This window comes from Lissotriton helveticus, chromosome 10 (assembly GCF_964261635.1).
Source record: "Lissotriton helveticus chromosome 10, aLisHel1.1, whole genome shotgun sequence".
Classification (NCBI taxonomy): Eukaryota; Metazoa; Chordata; class Amphibia; order Caudata; family Salamandridae; genus Lissotriton; species Lissotriton helveticus.
The window spans coordinates 752,916,665-752,943,063 of record NC_136071.1 but is presented as its reverse complement, the minus strand read 5'-3'; positions in this window follow the sequence as shown (position 1 = coordinate 752,943,063).

Sequence of the window (26,399 nt, the reverse complement as noted above, 5' to 3'; positions counted from 1 at the left end):
TGCCAGTTTAATTTGTTATGGATGAAATGTATTTGTATGCATTTGTAAGAGGCTGGTCTCCAAAATCATGATGTTTATCAAGTCTTTTGGCTAAGAGACTGTTGCTATCAGTTGTTGCAGTTTGTTGCTACACCACTTATCGAGCCAACAGTATGCATCACCATAGCTGACATTGTCGGGCCTGTTGTCCAGCATTCTTTACAGCAGTTCCTTCCTATAAGTGGATCTATAGGCCTTGATTCTACACCTGGTATTGACCAATTCCACTGCATTGTTGTTTGTGTGGTGCAGTGCATCCTCGCATCTTCTTGTGATGCGTGTATATGTCTTGCTTCTCTTGTCTTTAGCAGTAGGTAGTCAATGCTGCACCTACATACTGTCACCAAGTGCGGCCACAGGCCTTATTTTTTTTCTCCATATTTTAGAGTGTTTGGAGATATTCTATGGCTGAAATATTGGAACACGCTCCTCATTATTTGCAACAAAACGCCAATGTACATGCCTATATATTTTTGTCAAACTAGGGTTCTCCACCTATAAGTAAAGTAATAAATGGTTGTTAAGGCTATATTACTAGGAATGTTTAAGTCCTATATTACTTTTCTATGCTATATTTTATGGCAATTTTCTGTGCACAGTGCAAGGGCCAAACGCTGTCTTCGTGCTGGCAAATCCAATAAACACAATTCTGCCCACCTTTTCTCTCCCCTGACTCAGGATTGCCTATCGTCACCTGCACACACATGCACTTTGAAACACAAGATGGTGATGAACCCATGGTGATGAACCCTGTTCAAAACTTTGCTCTCGAGGCACTCTTATTCAAGACATCAGCTCCAATTACCCGAACCCCAGATATTTGGCATCTCGTCATGTCATTGTCAGTGTGGATGGAAACCTGGATCTCCAGTCACTTATACGATCATGGAAGTGCTAAGCCACCTTTAGCCCCATATGGCGCCAATGACCAATAACAGTGGTATTTATGCATTCCTTACCAGAGACACCTAACTGGCCTGGACTTATATGCATTAATGACTAAGCTTGATTGATGCATAGCCATTCAATTTCATGCACATGATGTTTACTTCAACATCACCTTTTAACATAATATTTACATATGTGCCACCATCCAACTCCCTTGCCCATACGTCATGTTTGTTTAAATTAGTTGCCTTGGTAGGAGGCAGGGACAGCACTGATGGATAGTTATCCTATTTCAGGCTTTATAATGTCAGCAAGTGTATACTTTGGTGATGATGGTTCTAATTGTTAAACCTGAATCCAAAGTTCTGTTGTTTCATCACATTAATGTTAAGTTGTGGAACATCAATTTCCTAATGACATGATCATTTTTATAATTTTATTTATATTTATATGTATATTTCATATTTTTATCATTTTGGCTTGACAGTGTAGCTGTCACCAGACAATTTAGTGAGCATTGCAAGAGAGGGGATTTAGCTCTGCCCACATGTTGGGAGCCAGGAGTACTTGTTTTGGTTGGGCAGAAGTTGTGTGCTTTCACAAAAAAATTGCTTGCCCTCCACACAGGTGTGATCATTTTATTTATTTATCCAGCTGCCCGAGTTGGACTTTTTTAGGTCACACACGACATTGTAATGCCATAAAAAGTGTCTTAAAGTACTATATAATATATGCTGTTTGAAGCTGGTAGCAACACAAATGGGAGGAGGGCAGTCATGAACCTACATGGAGTTTGAGGTCTGGCTTGACAGTGCAACTTTAACCTGATATTTTAACGTAAACTACTATTATTTCACAGTTCTTTGTTTCCACACAAATACGTAGTCATTCCTATGCTATTTACTTGTAATGGTTCACATGACCATACAACATTCTTTATAAGTCAGACCTATTGGCATTGCCTATGCTTGTTTATGCTTGTTGCCTGATATCTTTCTAATACCTTTTTAAGCTGAAATGGCATCCGCTTCTCTAATGTGTGGAAAACTGCATTTTCATATCTGCTGAAAAAGACTCATACGTTGGAGTCAGAAAGATTTTCTGAAAGAGGAGTCCAAATAGTGTGACAAACCCAAAGGCTCACATCACTGGTAGGCCAAAATTCCCGATTCAGCGAAATACTGCATGTTTCAGCTGAACGAATGGTTCTGTGTTGAGTTATGCAGAAATACTGCAAGACTTAATCACGTACCCAGTTTTCCAAGGACCACTTTTGTCAGGTCAAATCTGCTGGAATTTGTCTTCCAAAAATGTGAAAATTTAGAAATCGGTGTAGTCCATGTTATTCCCAATTTTCCACACGAGTTCCACTCTGTGCAACTAGTAATCCCTGCCCACATGAAGACGTATTGTCAGGAAGAGTACGCCTGCAAACCTAGGACTGATGTAAACTCTCAGGATTACTCACAGGAAAGTTTAGGAATCCTAGAGGTCAGATATTTACTCCAACTGTAGAAGGAACCAACAGGAGTCGATCATAAAATGTAAACGATTATATTGTATGCGGTGGGCGAGACTATCTGACTTCGCCCACTGCACACAAAGGTGTTTGGTTCTAACCTTTGCACATTATGGTGAGGTCCCAATTGAACTTTGGGGCGGGCCTGGAAGTTTGCAATCTCCTACCATTGTTCATTGTTTTCTCAGCTATCGCTGTTTGCTTAGTGCTGTAAAAAGTCAGCATAAGACACGTAGCTCAGGTAGAAATTGCAGGCATTTTTTAAATGTTTCATTGATGTAAGCCTCGAGGCAGTATGCGAGCAATGCTGCATGGTCTCCTGTCTTTGTTAGACAGTGTTTTTGTTCAAGGCGTAGTCTGGTGATCTTTTCTTTGCAGTGTACATATTTTGGTATTTGTATTGAATTAAAATGTGTGTAAATAGTGTTAAAACATGTATTTTTTTTTGCCTTTTCAAAAGTTTATAAACCAATATTGCATTCAACTGTGACTACATATGGTAAAATGTGATTTTAAGGAATTATGGTCCCGATGTATTAGTATTTGTTCACAAATAGTATGTGCAAATTGCATTACTCGTTTGGAAACAGGTATGCAGTTTGCAATGCATCCTATGCATAAAGTGGTTCCATCACACATTGCCTTTTCACAGGTTGTCACAAAATCACAAGCTTAATAAGTATTAATTATGCAGGCGGATATTTTCGGCTTTCTGTGAATAGCTACAGACGCCCGGGAGGCTGCCTGCAAGAGGCAGCATATTTCCCATTCCCTTTCGCATTCTCAAACAGAAAAGCTTTTTTTTAATGCAGCCATGTTGTCCATTTGGGAAGATATGGGGGAGGGTGATAGTGTAGTGTCTGCTCCCACCAAGGCCGCACATCACAATTTACAAAGGGAAAGCTATCCCCATTGTGACAGCTTTCCCTTTGTGAATAAGATGCTACTCAATGTGGGTATTGGCAGCTGATCAGTGGTTTGCTACCATTATGTAATCACATACCATTGATTCATGTCACTGTAACTTGCAATTAGGAAGGTACACCCCTTTCACCCACTTCCTAATTCCTAATTGTGATTTGTATTGAGTCACAGAACTCAAGGCTTTACCTACTAGCAAGAGAGATTAGTACATTTTAAAACACTCCTACATCTGCAAACGCTATGATTTTGTAAATTGCAACGTTTGCAGTTGAAAAAGTGTTTTGTTCATTGTCCCAATGTCTCTTCATGAACACTTGCCAAAGGAAATATAAGGACGTAGGTCTAGTGATCTAGGGCCAGATGTAGGTAATTCTATTTTACCGATTCATAAATACCGAATTTTACCGATTCGGTATTTATGAATCGGTAAAATAGAAGGGGGGAGATTTAGGTAAAATCGGTAATTGAATTACATATTCTGTAAAAATCGGTATTTACCGATTCGGTAAATACCGATTCGGTAATGCCCATTGATTCCTATGGGCATTGAAGCCCATAGGAATCAATGGGCATTACCGAACCTGTATTTACCAATTCGGTAAATACCGAATGTTGCAAGGGTGCAGGGGGTGTCACTTTGACACCCTCTAGCACCCCGAATTCAGGCACGTGTGACATGTGGCACACAGACATGCCCTAAGGGCATGTCTGTCTCTCACATGGCATAGGTGTGCATGCACACATGTGCATGCACACCTGGATTCGGTATTTTACCACCCAATTGGATTGGGTGGTAAAATACCGATTCTGTAAGGCCTTTGGGACTCAGAAGAGTCCCACCTACATCTGCAAGTTACCGAATCGATAAAAATACCGATTCGGTATTTAACCGATTCGGTAAATTTACCGAATCGGTAAAATAGGGCCCCTACATCACAAATACCCATTTACCGGTCGGGTCGGTAAATGGCCACCTACATCTGGCCCTAAGTGATCAAGTTAAGAGTTCAATCTTCACTTAGTTGAATGCCAAAACAGGAATAGCCATCATTCTTCAGAGTAGTGAAACAGACTTGCTACTGCCAGGCTTATCAACAGACTGAGACATTTTGAGCTTTCGACCCCGCCTCCATTCAAGATCCTGTGTCTGATATCCAGATGTCGTCCTGGTGTGCTCCTGTCCCCTACACCGCCAACAGTGGTGTTCAATCTTCTAACCTACATCTCCCATCCACACCAACCTCCAGCCCTCAAGCACAAAGGCAGAAGAAACAGATGGTCTGTGGAGTGACTTCCAAACTTTAGATCAGCACCCTCCATCATATCTATTGCTTTGAGGATGGCCTTTACACCTTCCTCTTCTGCAAATCTGTCATTCTCTAAACTGGGTACCAATCGTAGGGCTGCCTATCCTTCCTCACCCAAAACTTTTTCCAGCACCTTTGATTGTGTTGCTGCCTTTTGGATATACATTTTGCAGCTACACAAAAATAAATATTTGCCTATCAGTAAGCTATGTTGTGGCATTACACCAATGTGTGTTTTATGTCAGGTAACAGAGATTAATGTAACATTCTTAGGTGGATAAACAGAACGGTGTCAGAGGTACAGTGCTAGCATAAAAATGTCTTTTTAGATGTTTTCCATTTCAAATATCATATTTATAAATCAGATATATTATGGTATTTAAGGTACATATAATGTTCAAGTGTAAAACATATTCAAGTATTTCTGGATTGCACATGAAAGCATCGTCTACTTTATTTTTTTTTAAATGAGCCGTCATTGAATTTGTTTAATTTTAATATTCATCCCTTTTGCAAAAATTCACGTGGTTAAACATTCTTTAAGTAAATCTGCGATTACTTTTTTTCATCAACTTAAACATCACTGACGTGCTCTGCACAAATGCACCAGGAAGACAGACCTCAGCCAGCTGTGTTCTCTGATTGTTCTCTGATGTTGCTAAAAGGCTACTAAATAGGTGATGTAACACAATTTAACAGGTGACCTTAAGACCAAAAGATTGCATCTGGCACTCTCAATTTATTTCCACCCCAAGAATATCTTTACAAATCTAATTTGCTAGAATACTCCGTCAAATCAATCATTTTAAATTAAATCTTTGGTGGCTGTATTTAATTTTGCTCTGTGTTCACAATTTCTTAGCTCGCATTCACAACCAGTTCTGCTTGCAAAAGCCTAAAACACATGTTGCATTTGGCGAAAGCAAATTGTTAGACGACACATTTTTTTTCTTGATTGAGACTATAATGATGAGATTAAAAAAAGATTGATTTCAGCTGCCCACAACATTTATACGATTTTTTGCAAATACCTAGAAGTGTGGTTTGTGTTGTTTGCCACAGAGGTTGTCTTATTTGATTGAATGGAGAAAAAAAACTGTTCTCAGCCAAGCGGTCTTTGAAAATTGAAACTAGAAACAGCTTTGCCAACCTTAGTAAAACGCCAAAGAGGTCCGATAAAAAGCTACAACAAGCACAAATTAGTAAATGAAGAGGTTACTTGCACATTGCAGATCTAGCATTGAATTTGCCAGATGTTTGCAACCTGTGGTCTAAAACCTACATAAAACAGTAGCCCGGTGCAAGCAAGTAGCCATTAAATCATTGAGTGCATGACTCTGGCAGAAAATAAGTACATTTTGGAGGCTCTGGGAAATGGCGGTAGTAAGGGGTGTGGTGTATGGCAGGTCAAACGTTTTGAACAGAGGCAACTTCAGCCATTAATTAATTTAATAGTTTGTGGTGTTAACACAACACCGTTCCCATCATTAATATTGGTGGCATTTTTTATCAAGCCAAAGAAGATATTTACCTTATAATAAGCATACGCTGCTCTTTCTGGTTTGCCCTAGTAAACATGGAGTGGATTCAGACAATGCGGAAGTGGCACTTCAACTAACAGTCTTTTATGAGTTTTTTTGTGTGACAAAATCCATCTTTGTGGTTGACTGGTGGGTTTGCATACGCACAATTCCATGTTTGCTGCTAGATCATTATTATTTTGCATCCTATCTTTTCTATATTCAACCCAAATAAAAGTCCAGATGAACACATGCCTTACCTCAGTGTTCAGCCCGTTCCCTTCTTACTTGCCCATACATCACCTTTTGCTATAGTGCTTATATACAAATGTACAGGGGCTCTGCCTTCATATCGTTATTGTCATATTCCATGAAGATTTAAAATTTCAAGATAATTAACCAGTAAACTGTCAAACAATATATTAGCTCCACCTATCTTTGGCAACTTGTGCCCCCCACCTCAATGGGGCAATTAGCTGGAGTTACTGCCTCACCCGAATTTCAACGTATGCGGGGACCGTACATGTCAGGGCTATTTCATGCAGAGATTTCACCTTCTGCAAGTAGATGTAGATACTAGGTGAAATACTAGGCAAAAGGGAAGATTTGACCTAAGTCTGATAGATTACTTAACCCACAATAATGGTAATTCTGTGGGGTAAAATGTATAGGATAAAGTCTCTCCTGCCGTACATTATAAAGATCTTGCAAGTCACTGAGCAGTTGCACCACCATATGGAGGAATTAGTTCGAAAGCTGAATTCCTATATAAGGTTATGGAACTCCAAGGTGGCTTGATATATGCTTATCATACACAGCAGGAGGGTACTTTTTCCCTTATAATACATATTCACACCTTCACCTTTTCCACACATCACTTAAATTCATGGTACATAGCTCTTTCCTAGAAAAGAGAGAGCATGTTTGCAAACATGAAGAATAAAAATAGAATCTGTAGCTTAAAAACATCCAAAAAACTGTGAGATGTTTGTTGTGAGAAGATAATAAAATCAGTTTAATAAAAGTCAGATTTTGAAAGAATGTGGAGAAACATGAAGACAAGGTCTACGTTTTCTATAATTACCTAAAAAGTGTAAAATTTAAACATGTTTCCTTTCTGGTTTTCTCTCTACAGCTACATAAACGGAGCAGAAGAAACAAAAGCCATGTTTCCTTTTATAAAAAAAACTGCTTTAATTTTCCTCAGTGGCCTACCTGACTTTCCTCTCAGCTGCTGGTTCTGGCAGCAGGCATTCTGATGTCAGAACTCAACTATAATAAGCTATTAAAGTTTAGTTATGGCATCATTTCTTTATAATCGGCGACTAGATGCATAAAAAAATCGCAGACCATAAAGAATTTACAGGTAGATGCATCAAGCATTTTTGCGAGCGCAAACGGTGCGAATCGCAAAATTCAGCCATTTGCGCCCGCAAAAATGGCATTTGAGATGCATCAAGGGTTCATGCCCTCGCAATTTAAGAATTCGGAAATAATTGCTAGGTCTCAAATTGCGATTGCATTTAAGGAATCTCAATTTGCGATTCCTTAAATGCAATGCATGAACCATTCCAAGATTGAGAATTCGCAATCTGGGGGTCGCTATTTACCGTGAATTCAAACTACGTGGTAAATAGCAAAAACTTAGAAATATGCACTTTAGTGCATTTTTCTAAGTTGTAAATTACACACACACGTGTCCTTGGGACATGTGTGTGCGCAACACCAGTGAACATTACCATTTCAGGGGTGCAATAGGGTGTCCTTTGGACCCCCTGGCACCCTTGAAATTGCGGCACATTTGCAATTCGCTAATTGCGAATCGCAAATAAGGAATGACTGGGAAAGCCATTCCTTATTTGCGATTAGCAATTAGCGATCGCAAATAAGGAATCAGTAGGAATCGCAAATAACATTGCGATTCCTACATGCATCCCGTTTTGCGAGTCTTTAATAGCGAATCCTTAAAATTCGCTATTAAGGACTCGCAAAACATAACTTTGATGCATCTGGGGGATTGAGTCAGGTTTTTATACAGGGATTGCAGAACCCCATATATTATAAGGAGTATTATGCTATGCCACTTGAAATTATGAACTTGGTGTGGTGCTCCACAGACAATAAACATTAACTCAACAAAACCAACAATATTGGACATAATTTCAAAATGACTAACCAGCCCTTGAAGAAGTCTCTTTCAGGAATCAGCTCTATAGACTGGGCTTACTATTGTGATTACGCTGGCACTGGGTTGATATATTTCATATCTGCTCCTTGTGGGTTTATTTCTTTGGCAGAAATGCTGGCAGTGTGAACAGAGGGACAGCTAGCCTTGCGTAAGGCTTCACATCTGTAAAGAATGCACTACAACATTGTCCGACTATGAAACTACAGTTTCAAGGAATCGTTAAGCTCACAATATTTGGAGATGCAGGCAGGCATATTAGATCATCAGCTATAACTTAATTTGCATATTTCGGTCTTCTTGCGAGGTAACTGTGTTTCTGAATTATTGCATCCAGGAGCCTTGCTTGTAGAATCGTGAATTGTGTTGGAGGACAAGCTTTGTCTCAGAGAGATGCAAAAAACATTATTTTTCAGGGAAGTATTCTGCAAATCAAGCCAAGTGGAAAATTGAACTTGGACAGACGAATAAGGGATTTGTATCAGCAAACATTGCTAGTCATAATATGTATATATTATGTGCATTCATGGTAAAACTTGCTTTGAAATGATAATAGTTGTGGCTTCGTTAGTCATCACAAGTTGTTTACAAACGTTAATCATTTTTTCAGCGGTGTTCAAGATAACTCAGAATTTAAGCCAAATAATATCAGCAAGTCTATACATATAATGTTGGAGGTAGTGTTCTTGCCAATAGGGAGGGGGTAAGGTTAATGAGATTTGAACTGATCACTTACATCTTCCTACATTTCAGTTTCTGGAAAGTCAGTTTCTTTTCTGAAAACAAAGAGATAACTTCAAGGTATAGCATTGAAATTATGAGAGTTAGATGTAGAACATAGATGACAGATTAGGATCTCTTTTTGCATTGAGAAATGCATTCCAACATGCAGATATGAATGGGCAGCAGAGTGACGTGGCAGAAGGATGATGTTGGGATGCATCTGTATTCTCTATTACCCAATCCCCTTTACCCAATTCGGATATTTGTCTCACATGCCATACTGTCTGCGGTCAATAGTGGTGATGGACAGAAGAGTGCATAACTCCAGTTGGATCCACAGTAAAAGGTTAGTGCATTCTGACGTGGTCATCCTTGGCATGAAAACGCTCATCCCAAACATAATTCCTTTTCTGGCATAATGTTATTAATTTTTTTAAGATAGTGGGCATTGTTGACATTATGCAGCATACCCTTCCTACTAACCTGTCTGTGGCATAACCATCAGTCTTTGTGGCATGTTTTGAGCATTTTTTGTGTGACGTTTAAATTATTGGCATGAGATGGGAGTCCCTGACAAGTAATGGGGATACCGAGGAATCAGAGTCAGAATCTGTTGATGTGGGAAAGTAGGACAATCAATGCTCAATGAAAATATCAATCCACTCTGTAGGGCCAATTTTTTTTTAATTAGAATGAGTACAAGACAAAGATTGTGTTTTTGTTACAATCTTTTGTCTTGAGTGCATTGAGTATGTTTTCCCAAAATGAAAAAAACGAATCTTTAGTTGTACAATGTATTTTTACAAATTGACAGAATGACATCGGTCAAAGTAAAGAATTTGCATTTACAAAACATATATATTTTTTTAATTTTATTTTATTGAGAATTCCTGGTACAAACACTGGTAAAATTCATTATTCATTTCAACATTATCTTGAAATAGTGATAAAAGACTGATCGAGTATAAATAAATTCAGAGCATAAAACCAATACTTAAAAGAGGACAAACCACATATATGCAACATACATTTAACATATCATCAGATAGGGAACACAGCATGTTTCCTAGGTTGCTACTATAATGAGACCAACACTTCATTTTTATGATCTGGAATCCCTCCATCTTTTGAGTGGTGCCCAGATATTCAGACCCATTTCCTGGGTTTTCCTGCCCTTGTATTTTTACAGACAGGATTCAATATTGTGCATCTCCAAAAGTCTGGCAAGCCACATCTGGAAGGAAGGGGCTGTGGTGTCCTTCCAACCGGCAGATATAAGAATCCGGAGCACATCAACAGATATAAAGACCAGAGCTTCATCCTCTTTTTTCAACCCCAGATTACAATCAGTACCTAATAATATCAGGGTAGGGGATAGATTAATCTTAACATCTAGTTGCCTTTCCCAAAATTTCTTAATTTCCCCGCGAATTATATTTAATTTCCCGCATTGATAAAACATATGCAATAAATTTGCGGGACCATCATTGCACCTAGGGCATCTATCATCTTCCCTTATACCCCACTCAAACATCTTTGCTGGTGTGAAATATAGATTAAAAAGTGTTTTATAATGCTGTGCCCGCAGGTTTGAAGAACAAAATACTTTTTTTATGTAAAAGTAGGGCTTTATCCAGATCGACATCAGGGTCTCCTAATTTTGCTGCCTAAGAGGCCTCGGTTTTCTCCAAGTCGTCCTGAGTGCCTATCAGCAGAAAGTTATATACCATTTTGATCTTTTTACCCCCCTTTAATAGGTAGTCCAACATCATGATTCCAGTACCTAAGGAGATGCGAGGTCTTATGGCCAGCATTGTTTGGGATATCTGTGCAAATTTAAACCATTGGTTGGAGGGAATACCGTGCTTCTGCTGAATAGCTTCAAACCCCATTATGGAGTCCCCTTCCATAACATCCCCCAGTGTCTTAACTCCCTGCTCCACGCAAAGCCGACAATTCCTATCATTATTAAGCTGCAGGATTAGGCTAGAGTTCAATAATGGCAGGTAGGGATTAATTTTAGGGATTGCCAGTGTCTTTTGCACAAGTTTCCAGCCCCCGCCCGGGCACCTTCAAGAACCTTATAACGAGTCTTTCTATAATAGCAACGCTCTACTTTCCGCAATGGTAGTCCCAAAGCCTCACTCCCCAGTTAGACGAGTTGGGTAGAGAAGAGCTAGATAAGGAGCTGAGAAAGAGTGAGATCTGTGACGCGTTTCAGGAGCTAGCTGCGGGTAGGGCCGCCGACCCCTACGGTATTCCAATGGAGGTTTATAAGTGCATTCAGAAGGAGATCGCCCCTTTATTATAGGATCTATTTAATGGAATATTATGCTCTGGAATAATACCAGATTCCTGGAAAGAAACTAGCATAATAGTGTTCCATAAAAAGGGGAAACCAAAGGAGAGCCCCGGGTCATATCGACCGATATCCCTCATTAACGCGGACACAAAGTTGTATTCAAAGGTCTGGGCTAAGAGGTTGGGGGGGTCATTTGCGGTTTGGTCTCCCCGTGGCAGCATGGGTTTGTCCCGGGACGTGGCATGACTGACCACATTAGGTGGGCTATCACACTGTTTGATGCCCATGCTGCCTCGGGGGGGGCGGAACGCCATGATCCTCCTCGATGCGGAAAAGGCCTTCGACCGCGTAGCATGGAAATATCTGTGGAGTATACTGGCAGGTAGAGGCTTTGGCCCCAAAATTATGGGCGCTCTTATGGCTATGTATCAAGACCCCGTGGCTAGAGTTCAATTGATGAGGGAAAGCTCGGAAACATTTTTTATCAAGAGGGGGACACGCCAAGGGTGTCCCTGTTCACTGATACTTTTTTCATTATATATTGACCCTCTGATACGGAGGATTCTCGGCTGTGCGCAGATCAGGCCAGTAGCTCTTAATGGTTTAGAAAATAAATTGATGGCATATGCCGATGATCTGGCCATAATAACTCCAGATCCTGAGCACGATCTGTCAATTCTTGCCGGAATAGCGAAAGAGTATGGCAGCCAGTCGGGGTATTTATTGAATGAGGGCAAAACCCAAATAATCTGCACTAATAATATCATTAAAGTAGACACAAGATGCGTGTATTCAGCAGTATACCTAGGGGTTAGGGTGAATGCGGCAGTAGATCAAGTTATTGAAGACAATTTTAACCCACTTATAAAATCAAAAGCGGCAGAGTTGAAAAGAATTGATGTGTTGCATCTGTCACTGATAGGCAGGGCGAACATTTTAAAAATGAATATGTTCCCCAAGGTGTTGTTTCTTTTTCCTTCTATACCACTTCTTGTAGATGAGGGGGTGGTTAAACAGGGGCGAACATTTAAAAAAATGAATATGTTCCCCAAGGTGTTGCATCTTTTTCCTTCTATACCACTTCTTGTAGATGAGGGGGTGGTTAAACAAATAGAATCAATTTTTATTAGGTTTATCTGGCAGTATGGTAAAGTCAGACGTTCAATGAAAAGGCAGCCGATTTTCGCAATCATTATACCAGTATAGGTTCAATTAAGTTCGATTACGCCATCCGTACATTCGGTAAGTCAACTATAACCCTTTCAGCACCATCATAATTATACTCTGTGGTTACCTACAGTATCTAGATATTCTTTAGCTTTAATTTCCAAAGAAAAGTATTTTATCTGGCCACCATGAATCACTTTAAGCTGTGCTGGGTTGATCAGATACGCTTGGGTGTTTTTCTCCTGGAATGGTTTGATTAAAAGTCTCAGCCTCCAACATTGTTCAACCGTTGTGTGGCAATAGTCCGGTCGGACGAAAAAAGAGACCCCCCCACTTGATCTCTTTGACTCAGGTCTGGCTTTCTCCGCGATCGCCTAATGTAGAAGAAAGTTCCCCAGGAATATCAGGACTGCACGGGGTTTATCCTCGACCCGTAATGCTCTAGATTTATATGGGGTACGATGGGCCCTTTGTATTTCGGCGGACCAATTCCACTCCGACAATTCCGGGAAGGCAGACTTAAATAATTCCATGATATAGGCCCTTATATCGGACACTTCTGCCCCCTCCAGAATCCCCAGCACCCTAAGATTGTTTTTACTCTGTCTGTTCTCAAAATCTTCCAGTTTCCACTGGATATCCTTGATTTGTGCATTTTGAGACTCTACTTGGGAGGATGCTGCGGTTGCTTCTGATTCTGTTGCGACAATCCTTTCCTCCAGGTTCGAAACCCTGTCTCCCACAGTAGCACAGGCTTTAGATAGCTATCTTACGACCCCCTGCATCTTCTTCATTGCTGCCTGGGCCTTTCGGCTATCTTGTTGCGTCTCCTCCCTATGTGAAAGGATAGCCTGATGAATTATTTTCAACATAGGAGGGGAAGTTACCACCGTTTCCGTAGAAAGTACACCCGTAATTGGAGAGGTGAGTGGTGTAGTAGAAGAATAGTCCCATTTTAGGTCTTTTCCTCCTCGGCCGTGTGCCCAAGGCTGACTATTGGATCTCAAAGTAGTTGCTGGGGGATCTGGTTCGCTATCCTCGGAATCTGTATCGAGATTGCTATCCCCTCGAGACAGACTCCTGTCATCCTCGGACCACTGAGCCCCCTCAGAGACGGAAAAAAAAGCAGTCACTGGGGGCCTTATCAAACTCCACACCCTATTTATCTTGATCACCGGGTAATACAACTGCTGAGCTCTTGGCCCTGGCACCCCCTTCCTCTACCACATTCTGGAGCCCTTCTTCATCTTCCAGCATTTCTGTTACAGTCTGCTGTGCAGACAAATTTTCTGCCCCTTTACATAGCTCTCCCAAGTTGACTGAATTCTCTTCCCCTTCATGGCTTTGCTTTAATGAATTTTCTGGAGGCTGCTGGGCAGCCTTCTGGCACAGTGGTTCGTTTATTTCAATTCAAACATTTACAACAATTTGAGGAAGAATCTGGCCTTCAACCGGGCTCTCCTCAACAATTGGTGTCTTACTCGCTGCTTTCTGTGGAGAGGGAGCCTTCATAGACATCTCTGCTTCGGCCGCCTCTCACTCTGCCTGAGGGGCCTTGCTACGAGTCAGCAATTCCGCTATTGTTGGACCAGCTCACTGGTTCTTACTTGCTGCCCTGCCTCTACCTCTCCTCGGCAGTGTCGGAGTCGGCGGTTGCTTTTGCCGATCTTCGCCTAGCGTTTTTTCAGATGCCGCAGCTCCTGTTTTAGTTGGGCTGGCAGCCACCTCTGCTCGCTGCTTTCAGGCTGCCGCCGCTGCCTTTGTCGCTGTGTTAGCCATTTTTCGAGCCATACCTTGGTCTTGGTCTTCCGCCCGCTGAGCCCACAGGTGTACGAAATACCTGCAAACAGAGAACTCCAGGTACCGCCGGCCGGATCCAACCACGGCTGCCCAAAGTGAAAGGTGACGCCTCCGGCGTCCCAGCATGTGTTAATCCGGGTGAGTCTTTAAGTTCCCGCTAACTTGAGAAAACGCGTTTGAATCTTTTTTTAAATAGTTGTGCAATTTTCCGATGCCGCTGCTTGTTCGGTGTTCAGCGTTTTTCTCCTTTAATGAGGTCTAGGCATTCCCTTAATCCGATCAGTCCGTCCGTGTTGTAGCTGACCTCTTACACGGTCGCCATCTTACTTCTGCATTTCCAAAACATATTTAAAGCATATATTTATGTGATAATTCATGCTAGGATTCAGAGTTGTATCACTTATTTTGTTTTATTGATGCCAGTGAGTATTTGCTGTTATGCCTGTTATTTTGTGACTTATGTAGTGCATCTCTATTTTTAAAAATGTTTTGGGCATTATCACTTATGGGATCTTTGGCCATCTTTGGCCATAGCTTGAAGGATTGGTGATACCTATCTTATGTATCTCATGACTGTGCCTGTAATGTCTTAGTAATATCTACAAGCATTGATAAGCCTGCAAAACCTGCCCAGTTCTGCTGTCAATTGCCTCAGAATTTGAAAACAGTGTAATTTGTACTTTTTTACTCAGTACTTTCAAGAAGCGTCTCCATTATGACATATGAGTGATGATTTACTTCAAAAGAGAAAGGTGGACAAACAAAAGCAAAAGCAATGTAGAATAAAGAAGATGAAATTAAATATCCCTGTTTCTTTTGGACAAATTATTGGGAAAATGTGGAAACTGTACTATTTTTCTCCTCTCATCCTACAGGATCCCCGGAGAAAGACAGTATTATGAAAATAAGAAATTATTTTGTGATCCCTCCTGCAGAGCCTATGGCTTTATTTGAAAATCATGTGATAAAATGCAATATATATCCTTACTTTTTAATCATTTCTCAGCTTCCATTATTTGTAGTTTTGAAGCTGTCTGGTGTAAATGAATCTGGGTTGATTACTCACTTCTTTAGTTCAAATCATTGTGCGTATTTACACCCCACTTTTTCAATGCTCACCAGTCAGCACTACACATGACTATGGATTTCTGGGTACAAGTATATGGGTTATTTTGAAAGACACTATGAATGTGTGTGTGTGGGGGGATGGTATGTGTGCTAGTGTGGTATATGTCTGTCTTTCTTGTCTTAAATTGAAGATACTTTTTATAAAGCGTAGAGATTTATGTGTTTTTGAGGGATGTGTGGGTACTGGTTGTGTTGTCATTTTATACCTGTGTAAGGCACGCAAGAGTGTATTTGAGGATGTCATCTTTGTAAGACATCGTAGATCGTCAAGGTTTGTATTTTAGTGATTGTGTATTGTAAGTTATGAATGTATATGCTTTCTTACATGTAGATTTTTCGAAAACTTTATTATTTGGATATACATGTTATGGTTTGTGGGTTATGTATGCTCAGAGCAAAAGCACATCTACATATGTAAAGTGAACTGCTTAAGTACTCAGTCTGTGTTTTTTTGTGGTTATTTGGGTGACATCTGTGATTAGGATGCATGTCTGTCCATTTCTGACAGAAGAGCTTACTCAATTTGTTGAGAAAAGAGAACATTTTGTGTGTGCCTACTAATGCCTGATCATGTTGTCAGTCTAGTAGTAGAGTATGTATGTGTGTGATGGGTGCCAATTCGTGTATATATGTAAGCATGCAAATATCTTGTAGTAGGGGTGTATTAGTGAGTAAATGTGAGTGTATGAGCGTGTGTATGTAATTTGTGTAATTGACACCATATTGATAGATTTAATCTGAACTTGATGTCTGTTATTGCCTGTGTTTTTGCATTTGTGTGTTTGTGTTGGATCTGTGTAAAATTGTAAATCTCCTCAAATAAGGATATTGTATGATATTGTGTGTGTGATTGTGTAGGTGTGTGTTATCTCTCTCTGACGGAAACCATACATACAATTTTGTATCTTTCTTCCCTGAGTGTGTAGGAATGTAAAATGTAGGCACGCCTGACCTTTCGGATGTGCCGAGTCATAGCATGAAGGAGAGTTTGTGTCAGTGTGATTGTGCATGTCGATCTGTTTGTGTGTCCTAAAAGTTAAAATTAACCTATATTCAAGCCTAGCCAGTGTTTGTGAGCTTTCACATGCGTTTTTATATAGAAATAGCTGGCACGGTTTGGTGTGTGTGTTGAAATAAGTGATGGACACAAGCCAGACGGTTATTGTGACTATGTGCATGTACTTGTATTAATTGAACGTATGTTTCTATTTTGAAAATATCCTTGCTTAGTGATGTTCTCACTTTCTGTGTTTCAAAATACACGTTCTATGACCTAGTTAAAACTCTGCTGAATTACTTTAAATAGCATATTTGTGCCATCACACTTAGATCAAAATGCTAATGGAATATATCGAGTATAACACTGCCGTTCAATACACGGCTGAATAGAGCAGCCTCTGCAGAATTCTGTAGCTGGGTAAACTTTAATCAGATTGAGCAGATAGAGACACGCTGGGCTACTTTCCAGGCTGTACTTGATAACATGCTTTGGCTGCTGTCAGAGAAAAGGAATTTAGGTGTGACAAAATGATACATTTATTAGATAAGGGAAAGGTTAGGCAGGGTGGGCCATTTGGAATGAAATTCATACTTGTCTGAACATAGCAGATTCTTTATCTGGATATTTGTGAAGGCAGAAATGTCAATATTTACAGTAAGTTGGGATGTTTCTGAAAGGAATGTCGAATGTTGGTCTCTAGGCTTAACTTAAAAACTGGCTTTTTCTTCTCCAAGCATTTTAAACAAAAGATGCAAAGATATTTTGTTAACTTTTCAAACCCTTATCCTCTGATCGATGTTCTCCACCTAACATGAGTTTAGCAAGAATCTATGCCTCCATTTCCATTCATGCTGTAAATTTCGATCCTGGCTTGAAAAGGAGTTTGTGCTCCCAGAATTAAGGGGCGTCTCAGTTTTCCCATGAGGCTATTCGCCAGGGAAAAAAACATGAGTAAAATAGTTTTGTAAAATGCATGGAAAAGAAGCAAAACATGAAGACTTTGGACTGATAAATATTACATCTGCATGCTGTACCTCATTGACAGAGCAGAAATCCATAATAGGAAATAATGACTGTGCATGGTAAATACCTCACTCCTGACTAGTGTCATTTACTGGGTATGTTAAATGGCCCTGCCTGTTTGCCAGCTCATAATTAGGCCCTTACTATATATGTTGGAGATAGTTTTTACTGACTCCAAGTCCCTGATTACAAAAAGGATGAGAGTGAGATATTTATCACACTTCGTAAATTACCTCATGGGGAGGTATTTCTCCAGTGTGGTGAATATCTTCTGTTAGACCTGTCAGCCTTAGGGTGGCCTTCCCTCAAACATGTTGCCTCTCCTCCTCCATTTTGCTGAATGGAACTTTGTTGCCATTAGGACTCTGTGCACTTTACCACTACTACCCAGTTCTAAAGTGCTTGTGCTCACTCCCCTAAACATGGTTTGTTTGGCATATACGTAATTGGCAGATTTAAATTACTTATAAGTCCCTTGAAGAGTGGTATGCCATATAACCAGGGACTGTAAAGTAAATGCTACCAGTGGGCCTGTAGCACCTATTGTGCCACCCACTTAAGTAGCACTTTAGAACATGTCACAGGCCTTCTATTGCAGCCTGAATGCAGTTTTAAACAGCCAAGTTGACTTGACTGTGAGCCATACTTATTCCACAGGATAACATTGGGTATTCCTTATTATATTTAATAAGCTACAATTTCCAATTGGGAGCTTGTAGCTATCTCATGGTTGATACCTATGAAATTGTAAAAATAAATCCTTTTTAATGCTATAGTCTTTTTATTACAATTTTGAGTCCCCCGGGCCGTACTTTGAGTACCACTACTCCGAGAGATCAGCAGATTCAATTTACACTCTGGAGAAGGAACCAGGCAGGTTGATTGTTCAGGACCACACTTAATGTATTCGTTTAAATGGCTGAAGGATTTTCAAGTGATTCTGACTTGATATTCATTTTTATATTCTGCTTGAACCCGCACCTGGACATGGCTTGAGTGAGTCCTGTTCCCCCAAAAGGTGTCCCCCCAGACCTGATTTTGGTGCTAAAGGTTCCCAGATGGCAAAATCCCTGAACTAATGAATTTTGGCCAACAACTGCACTGAGAAACAAAAGGAGACTGAGACTAACCTTCTTGCCTATCTGCCTGTGGTGCATCGCCGGTCCGATTGACTTTGCAGCTTCTCCTACTACGTTCTTCTTTGCAGCAGCAAATTATTTTATGCAGTGATTTTGACTTGATATTCATTTTCATATTCTGATTGAACCCGCACCTGGACCCAGCTTGAGTGAATCCTGATCCCCCGAGAAGTGTCCCCCCAGACCTGGTTTTGGTGCTAAAGGTTCCCAGATGTCAACATCCCTGAACTAATGGATTTTGGCCAACAACTGCACTGAGAACCAGAAGGAGACTGAGACTAACCTTCTTGCCTATCTGCCTGAGGTGCATCGCCGGTCGGATTGACTTTGCAGCTTCTCCTGCTACGTTCTTCTCTGCAGCAGCAAATTATTTTTCTGCGATCATTCGCCAAAAGGGTATCTAAACTCATAGAACTGTCTTTGACTACAGTGCTCTGCCTCCTCCTGCTGGAGAGTTTCGACTTCCAATTTGGTGACTGAGTCCAATCGTGCAAATCTTCTCCTGAGCTCTGACCCAAGACCCTCCGACAAGAAAATTCTCTCCTCGAACAACACCTGCAGCCTTTCCTCGTTGAACTTTACCTTCTCAGACACTTTTTTCCAGAATTTCTTCTAAGTCCGAAGGTAAGCGCTCTCTGGGTCCAATCCACTTCAAATATCTGAACTGTGCTCCATCATGGTCGATCAAATTTTCTGACTTTGACCCAGTCTCGCATGACTAGATGTCCGTGGTCGATGCTTTGATCTTTTAGGTGCTAGTTTTCACTAAAAACTCAGCGAATGTTTGTCCTTTTGGTGGCAAATATAATACAATTGACACTATTTTCTGAATTGGTTTGAGGTTGTTCTTGTGTTTTCACTTTATTACTGTTTGTGTGCTGCATAAATACTTTACACATTGCCTCTAAGTTAACACAAGAAAAGCAATCACTCAAGCCCTAGCCTGCTGGACTATGTCAACACACTCTACACAGGACTCACCACCCAACTCCTAAAGAGATTCCAGACGATCCAGAACTCAGCCACCAGACTCATTATCCGACCTGCCCAAATGAACCCACATCATCCCCTACCACAAGACCTACATTGGTTCCCCATAAAGAAAAAATGCCTATTCAAAATATTGACACACACCTACAAGGTCCTCCATGACCAAAGACCAGCATACATCAAGCACCGCCTGAGCTTCCACTAACCCGCCAGACAGCTGTGCTTTGCTGCCTTCGCTTACACTCCTCCCTTTATCTGAAGCAACAGTCAGAGGAGAGCGCTTCTTCTCTTACCTCGCCGCCAAGTCCTAGAATGACCTTCTTCTGCACCTCCAAAGTTCATCCTCTCTCCCTGAATTCAGAACAGGGCTCAAGACCTTGCTCTTCAACTGATCCCAGCAAAATCCCAGTGTCTGGATATGCTCATAGGTAATTAGTCACACTCTACAAATCTGAGTTTATTGATTGGTTGATGGTTAAGCCTGACTGCTTTTTGTGCCAATCCACCAAGGGTGAAGCACAGGTTAATTTAAAGACTTTTTGTGGTTCACCCTGCAAATAATTGTAGGTGTTGCTTGACCAGGGCGCATGACCAACAGTCAAGTCTCATAAAATAATGATGTGCCTTTCCTGATCAAAAATGTACACAGAGCCTTCATCATCAGTAGGAAACTCTAATTATAGACCATAATACTCTATCAGAATTTCCTCCTCCACACTACCCCAATAATGGAGGGAATTCAACTAAGGAATTCTGCTTTGCATGGAAAGTTTCCTTCATAAACTGGAATATTTTCAGTTGCGACTGAATTCAAAATTTTGGGCTTAAGTCAAGGACATGTATAGCGAAGACACTTTATTATCTGTGGAAATACAGACTACCCTAACCACACCCTTGACTTTCTTATATGTACTTCGCTTTCTCAACATATCGCTGGTATGGTGTGATGTTGTCCAAGAATTCAAGACAAATTTCCTCAGACCTCTGCTAACAGGTCACTCTTTTCACATTAGACATCTTAGCATACCTTTTTCCAGAAAACAGCCCTGGGATATGCACATCACAGTAACCTGCAAAATTCACTGGTGTCCAGCAATTTAGTAGATCCAGAGCATGTGGGCTTTAAATCCTCCACAAGAACAAAATCTGCCCTGGTATTAATATCGGAAGGTTTTCAATTCCAAGCGAATAAGGATGGAACATCAATCCTCATTCCCTGAGACCGATTGGCTGCTATTGATACTTTCAGCCACCTCATACTCATGAGACAGCTAGGATGGCACCAATATTTCTTCTAAGGCACAATAAAAATAATTTCCACCAACCAGAACCACTCACTAGCGCAGGACACAATTAATATCTCAGCAATGCAAGAGACAGTGTCTCTCTCTTTTGGGGTGATTGATTGTTCTATGGTGTGGATTGTTCTCTGCTTTTGGACTCTCCAGTATAAACAGGTTTGCATTGTTAGTGGTCCAACCATGATCCCAGAATGTAGGTATTTCAGCCGGTTAGTCTGGATATTTGGTTTGAATGGCTTTGTAGATGTTGCATAAAACGTTTGTAACATATTCACTGTTTACTTGGAGTGAAAAACCCACCAGAATTTGGTGGAATGGGGTCCTGCCTCCTTTAAATCTCTGAGAGTCACCCTTTCTGATGGTGGATTCTCCATTGTCTCCATGGTTCGAAATCCTTGACTTGCAGCAATCTTGCAGTGGTGAATGCTCTACTGTATATTAGGAGGGCATTTGCCACTTGTTTTTTATCTGTCCTGAACCAACATAGAAGGCTAGGGTGCCCAAGAAGGTAAATCAAAAAATGCCCCCTTTTCCCATGCTGCCTCATACAATATCAGCAGGTGGGGTGCCAACTGTGCATTACATTTTTTGATATGTTATTTATACCTTGTGATAGACTTTCTTCTTTTTCTCCTCTTCTTTCTTTTTTCCTTCTTTATTCCTCTTTCATCTACACCCTTAAAATGTTTAAATATCATTTTACTCCGTATTCTTTCATAATTTTATTCAATAAAGCACCTTTAACAACAAAAGAAAAAGATGTACACATGGTCCTACGAGCCTCTATTTCGTTTTTAGCCATATTATCTCCTCAAAAGGCCAACTACCGCTCTTCTGAGCACTGGAGTGTGTTAATAACTGACATGTGAATCTAGTCTAGGTAAACTATGTAATGAATTGTTCACCCGTTCCCAACAGGGCTGCATATAACATGCCATAGTAGTTCATGAAAGTTTGATCTATCTTGCCCTGGGTATTCATTGCTTGCTCTTCTGAAGTCCAGATTGCACACATTGGAGTTCTAGGGATGTCTGATCTCAGGACCCAGGCGAGCAACCGCCCCACGTTGTCACCGTCTATCTGTTAGCGGGCCACATATTCACTGTAATCAAAGGTACTCAACCTATTGAGGGTTGACCCATGGTCTAGTCTTGCTTTTGGTAATTGGTTAAGGCTCGTAGGGTCTGAAACTGTCTGGATCTCTAGTGTGTGTATCCTAACCTCTAATGTTGCTAGATCTCTAAGGAGGTCTAGTTTAACCCCATACACTGAATTAATAAAAGGTCATCTCACGGAAAGCATCCCACTCAATCATGACATCAGAGGAAGCGCCAGTGTTTTCATTGAAATGTTGATGTTATTTTGTCTACTTACAGGGTGTGAAAGACAACATCTTGCAGTGCTTCATTTGGAAGGCACCATAAGAGTATCTTTGCTCGCATTTACCCCTCCCCTCCCCCAGTTAAGTACCAGCTTGAGGGGATTGTGGTCAGGCAACGTCTCACCCAGAAGCTTGGTATCTGCCACTCTCATTGCAGCCTCAGTGCTACAATAAGAAAGGTTAGTTCTAGAATAGTAGTCATGTAGTGTGGAGTAAAATCAGTATTCTCTCCTTTCCAGGTACATTAGGTGCCACATGTTAGACACCTGGGTGTCCATGGCCCACTGATGAAGGGGCTTTGTTAATGAAATTCACTATGCTCCCTATGTGGGTGGTATGAACCTGTCTCTAATTACATCTGGGACACAATTTAAGGTCTTCCCCCTATGGAAAGTTCAAATGTATTCATAAGAAGGGATGGTGTAGATGCAGACATAAGGACAGTTGATTCATGTTAGGGGTATATTGGGTGGCCAGTTTCAGTGCTTCGCCACCTAATATCCCATCGAGCTCCACATACAGCTCAGAATCAATATTTGAGTGTTACATCTTGAAGGGGACCACTAGAGAAACCCATATCAATACCCCCCTTGGCACATCAAGGGTGTGTAGTCCCCACCAGTGTGCCCCCCCCCCCCACATCCAGCAGGGAATCACCAATTCATTTTAGGTAAGGTGTGTCTCCTGGAGAGAGAAATGTGTATATGTTGGTGTTCTAGATACAATTGAACACTGTAGCTTTTGGTGTGACTAACCATAGCCCACACATTCCAAGGCAAGAGATTATAGTGGTATGGACTAAGTTGAACATTCCTACTTATTACAGTGACAAAGTAGTATTACCCCCCAGGTGCCATGCACGACCAATATTATCCCACTCAGTTGTTCATGCCCTGGTAACATACTGCATATCTGCCTTGATCAGAAAATAATCAAAAAGATAACCAAAAAGTTAACAATATCCCAATTCCTGGTCCTAGACCAATGTGTCAATAGGCACTTGGCCAAATGCACTGTATCATATTCACTTGTGCACCACCATCCCATGGGGGGAGCTGAAGAGATGTGGCAGGTAACAATACCCAACCACTAAACATGGTAAATCATGTAAAAGCCACCAGAGCACATTGATCACGGGCAAGTACCTCCCCAATTGCCAGTGATTATTTAAGGAGGCCTACTATGGCATACATAGAAGGAGAGCCAAAATGATGTCAAATATAAAAATCACTATTAGATAACAAAGCCTGCAGACACTGGAGTCAGTCCTATGTTTAATTCAAGATATTAGTTATGGTCTCCAGAGAGGCCTTGATGTCCAAGATGGGTTGAAAAATCTCGTCAGATTTCCTGTTATGCTCCTGAGGTTTTGAGCACTGCATTAGTAGGAGTGGGAGTCGTTCCAACGTCTGCGTCCCGGTCCCTATGCCTCCTGCAAACCGGGCGGTCTTGGTGTTTTTTTGCTTCACCAGGTCTCCATCATGTCATAGATCAAACAGACATGGGTAGGTTTGTATTCCACAATCTGGGTCAAGAACCACTGTGAGCAAATCAACAGCAAGCATACGATCGGATCAAGTTTATTGTGGACCCTCCAAATGTTCATATCTTCATAGTTCTACTTTTCAAGCAGATTGTATGTAAGTACGCAGACCGAACCCAGATCACATTGAAAGGGGGAATGTCACCAGGGTCCTTGTCTGCTTGTTGAGCCTGTTCAATGGCACCAGCGTTGTGGTGTATACAGACCTCCTCTAATAAGGTCCCATCTTGATCCTGGGTAGACATGACACAGAATTGAGGATCACTTTGCCAATGTAGACCGCCACATAATGTGGTTAAGGGTGACCCTTCCAGGTAGGTCGCTCCCCCTCCGCACAGCACCGCCTGTGCCCGTTCTCTCCCTCGCTGTCCCCGTGTCTCTCTGCCCGGTTTTTCCTTCTGCTCCCCTCACGGACCCCGTGTCTCTCTGCCCGTTTTGCCTTCTGTTTCTTAGCTGTCCCTACATTTCTTGGACATTTATGCCCTTTCTTGGGACCTTTCTGCCTCTGTGCCACTCGTTTCCCCCTGTTTTTTGTGACCTTTTCTGCCCTTTCTTGGGAGGTTTGTGCCTCTGTGCCACTCGTTTCCCCCTGTTTTTTGTGACCTTTTCTGCCCTTTCTTGGGACCTTTCTGCCTCCTGTGCCACTAGTTTCCCCCCGTTTTTTTGTGACCTTTCTGCCCTTTCTTGTGAGCTTTCTCCCTCTGTGCCACTCGTTTACCCCCGTTTTTTGTGACCTTTCTGCCCTTTCTTGGGACCTTTCTGCCTCCTGTGCCACTCGTTCCCCCCGTCTTTTGTGACCTTTCTGCCCTTTCTTGTGACCTTTCTGCCTCTGTGCTACTCGTTTCCCCCCATTTTTTGTGACCTTTCTTGTGACCTTTCTGCCTCTGTGCCACTCGTTTCCCCCCGTTTTTTGTGACCTTTTCTGCCCTTTCTTGTGACCTTTGTGCCTCTGTGCCACTCGTTTCCCCCATTTTTTGTGACCTTTCTATGCTTTTTTGTGACCTTTGACCCTCGCAGACAGGTCGCCCCCACGCTGCTGCTCGTCACCTAACTGCCTGGTTCCTGCCTCCCTGCTGCCTCCTTGTTTCCTGGGTTTTTCCCTCCCCTCTGCCCTGTGCCTCCGTTCCCCCTGCCCCCCGCCGCTCCCGATCCAGCTTTTTCCCGCCACTGCTTCCGTGCGGCCCCGCCCCCTCTGCACACCCATTTGCCTCCCCGCTGACGCCTCCCAGCTGCACCTCCCTCCCAAGCCACCTGGCGCACCGAAGGTGAGCCTAAGGCAAGCCCGCCTGTGCCCGTCCGCTCCTGGACAGCACCCAGCGCCAGAACCCCTGGACCCCACAAACGCTATGACACCAGAATCCACTACGATGTCAGCACCCTCCACACACTCAATACCAGCCGAAACCACACCTGCTTCCAGGCCGCCCCAAAACGGACCCACTGACCCTTCTCCTGCCACACCTGCAGCTTCACCTGTGACAAAACCACCAAACCTCCAAAGACTGGACCCACCACCTCCGCTGCATACTCCTCAACACCCGCTCTGCACGTAAACACGCCGTCGAGTTGTGGGATCTGCTCGACACCTCCACCCCAGACGTGGCCTTCCTGACCGAGACCTGGGTGAACAACTCATCGGCACCCGACATCGCCATAGCCATCCCAGACGACGACAAGATCTCCCGCAGGGATCGCACCAATGGAATCGGAGGAGGAATAGCCATCGTCCACAAGTCCACCCTCAAGGTCGCCACCCACGCAGACGACACCCTCAACACCGCCGAACACCTGCACACCGACCCCAACACCAACCTCAGAGGAACACTCATCTACAGACCCCCTGGACCCCGGGCTCAGTTCAGCGACTCCATCGCCGATCTCGCCAGCACCCACACACTCGCCTCCACGGACTACATCCTCCTCGGGGACCTGAACTTCCACCTCGAGAACAACAAGGACGCCAATTCCGCCACTCTGATCGACAACCTCGCCCTCAGAGAACTCGTCACCGCACCCACCCGCGCCACCGGCCACACGCTGGATCCCGTCTTCTCCACAGGCTCCCACGTCGCCTTCGACCACACCACCGAACTCCACTGGACCGACCACCGCTGCATCCATTTCACCTTCAAGAAACCAACCACGCACCACCGCACCCAACAGCTGCCTCGCTGCTGCTAGAGCAAAGTCACCGAAGGCCAGCTGATCACCTCCCTCGCCAAGAACCCACCCACCGACCCCACCAACCCAGACGCCGCAGCCCGAAACCTCAGACAGTGGATCGACGACTGCGCCAACACCCTTGCCCCGCTCAAGAAACCCACCAACAAGAGAGCCACCTGGTTCACCGTCGAGCTCCAGACCTCTAAACGCGCATGCCGGAAACTGGAGAAGACATGGCTCCAGGAACGCACACTGGAAAACCACGCAGCACACAAGGTCGCCACCCGCAGACACCACCACCTCATCAGATTAGCCAAGAGATCCTCCTTCAAAGAACGCTTGGATAACAACACACAC